This window comes from Marmota monax, unplaced genomic scaffold (assembly GCF_021218885.2).
Source record: "Marmota monax isolate L192 unplaced genomic scaffold, Marmota_monax_Labrador192_F-V1.1 WCK01_AAM20220418_F8-fsc00219, whole genome shotgun sequence".
NCBI classification, from domain to species: Eukaryota; Metazoa; Chordata; class Mammalia; order Rodentia; family Sciuridae; genus Marmota; species Marmota monax.
Genome location: NW_026692081.1, coordinates 575068 through 577534, shown reverse-complemented (window position 1 = coordinate 577534; position 2467 = coordinate 575068). Strand labels below are relative to the sequence as shown.

Here is a 2467-nt window from a genome sequence, read left to right as displayed (position 1 = left end):
TTGGGAAAACAGATTGTTTTGCTAATATTAAAACAACAAAACAAAACAAGCCTTCCATCTGGCCTGGTTCAGTGATCCAAAATATGTAACCTAAACATGTTATGACATTTCTATTTCTTCTTCCAAGAGGAAGAAATCATAATAATGTTATGCAGGACATTTCTCACAGTTTAGTTAACATCTATTTTACCTTTATCATTCCCAGCTTGATTTTTTTCTGATCATCTTACAAGAAAAAAATTAAAATACCCATGTAAATATGTCCCTAGAAATTTTCTTTAAATAAAAATAATTAGTTTTTCTATGAAAGTAATATGTGTTTAATATAGAAAAATAGAAGCAGGGTAAATACAATCCCATCAGCTACAGTTACACCGATGAATATGCTTTATCACTGCTAACCTTCCAAAGATCCCAGACCTCTCTGGCATACCTAACACTAACCTATCTGCCTGGCTACTACACTTATCTATCATTTTTAAAACAACCCTATTAAGTTAAAAAGACCTTTTGGACAAGATTTGAAAAAAAAAAGTTTCATTTATTTTACCTACCAAGAATGAACAAAATAACGTATATAAAGTTTTGGAAATCTGACACATCTTCAGATTTTTCTTTCTAAACCATGTTAAGACAGTATAATTCAATCAGTCTGTGCTTTGATGATTCCATCTTCTCTAAACATATAACATACCACTGATAGATTAAGCAAAGCAAAAAAAAAAAAAGATTACAGCGTTGTTTTATGCATAAGAAAGTGCTCCTATGTATGATAAACTGCAGAGAAATGCAAAGCAATAAAGAGCTGGCTGAAGCCAGCTAAGATCTAGAACAAAGATCAACAGCCCTTCCTCAGAGCTCAGCATCTGTGGAGAGCAAGGCTATAAGAGAATCAATTAGAGCGCATGCGTGCCCCGTCCCCCAAACAAGGAGTCCTGTAGCCCAGGTCTTACCTGAGTCAGGATGAGGGAGTGGTGGGTCCAAATACTGGCTATGCCTCTGCTGGCCACATACCTGCACATCCCACCCCCTCAGCTCTCTCCTGCTCTGCACTCATGGAAGACTTCTGGCAAGTTATTCACCTACAAGGGACTGCACATCTTCTACCAGGACTCTGTGGGTGTAGTTGGCAGTCCTGAAATAGTTGTGCTTTTACATGGCTTTCCAACTTCCAGCTATGACTGGTACAAAATTTGGGAAGGTCTGACCCTGAGGTTTCATAGAGTGATTGCCCTCGACTTCTTAGGCTTTGGCTTCAGTGACAAAGCGGCCAGCATCATGGAGGCGCTTTTGCGCCATCTAGGACTCCAGAACAGTAGGATCAACCTGTTGTCTCACGACTATGGAGACATTGTTGCTCAGGAGCTGCTGTACAGGTACAAGCAAAATTGATCTGGCCGGCTTACCATAAAGAGTCTCTGTCTGTCAAATGGAGGTATCTTTCCTGAGACTCATCGGCCTCTTCTTCTCCAAAAGCTACTTAAAGATGGAAGTGTGCTGTCACCCACCCTCACGAGGTTGATGAACTTCTTTTTATTTTCTAGAGGTCTTACTCCAGTCTTTGGACCATACACTCGACCCTCTGAGAGTGGGCTGTGGGATATGTGGGCAGGAATCCGAAACAATGACGGGAACTTGGTGATTGACAGTCTCTTACAGTACATTAATCAGAGGAAGAAGTTTAGAAGACGCTGGGTGGGAGCTTTTGCCTCTGTAACTATTCCCATTCATTTTATCTAGGGGCCACTGGATCCTATAAATCCCTATCCAGAGTTTTTGGAGCTCTACAGGAAAACGCTGTCGCGGTCCACAGTGTCAATTCTGGATGACCACATTAGCCACTACCCACAGTTAGAGGATCTCATAGGCTTCTTGAATGCATATATGGGTTTCATCAACTCCTTCTGAGCTGGAAAGAGTAGCTTCCCTGTATTATCTCCCCCACTCCCATATCTGTTGTGTATTCCACTTAGGAAGAAATGCCCAAAAGAGGTCCTGGCAATCAAACACTGTTTTCTCACCAAAGTCCACTTTACTCACATTGATGGAACAGAATATAGAAAAAAGGCAGCAGAAACTCTGACAAAATAACCCACCTCATTCCTTTGACATCTGATGAAGTATATAGACTTGTCTTTGTGTTATTAGGAAATTCTGATGAGCATGACTTCTCATGGATGCATAGAGACAGGCATTAGACATTCTTTTGCTTAGAAGACTTTTGAACACTTCTGTGGACTTTCCTGAAGTATCTGAAAGTGCTAATTTCTAGCCCAACCCCAATTGGAATTCCACAGTAGAGAATGAGGAGTGGGGCCTGTTACCTCTCCTTGAACAGCTTGAAGGGTACATAGTTTTTAAAGTTCTCTAGGCAACATAGTTTAAGTGAGAGTGAATATGCCTTGTCATACTTTGGATTAGTTTCATCAGCTGCTTCAAATTATTGACATTTTGTTAAAATATTTGT

At 40.3% G+C, this 2467-nt stretch overlaps 1 pseudogene; it reads left to right on the top strand.

Annotated features, from left to right (window-relative positions):
• The first annotated feature begins 963 nt into the window (after positions 1 to 963).
• Positions 964 to 2102, top strand: LOC124103745 (mesoderm-specific transcript homolog protein-like; annotated as a pseudogene).
• The last annotated feature ends 365 nt before the right edge of the window (positions 2103 to 2467 follow it).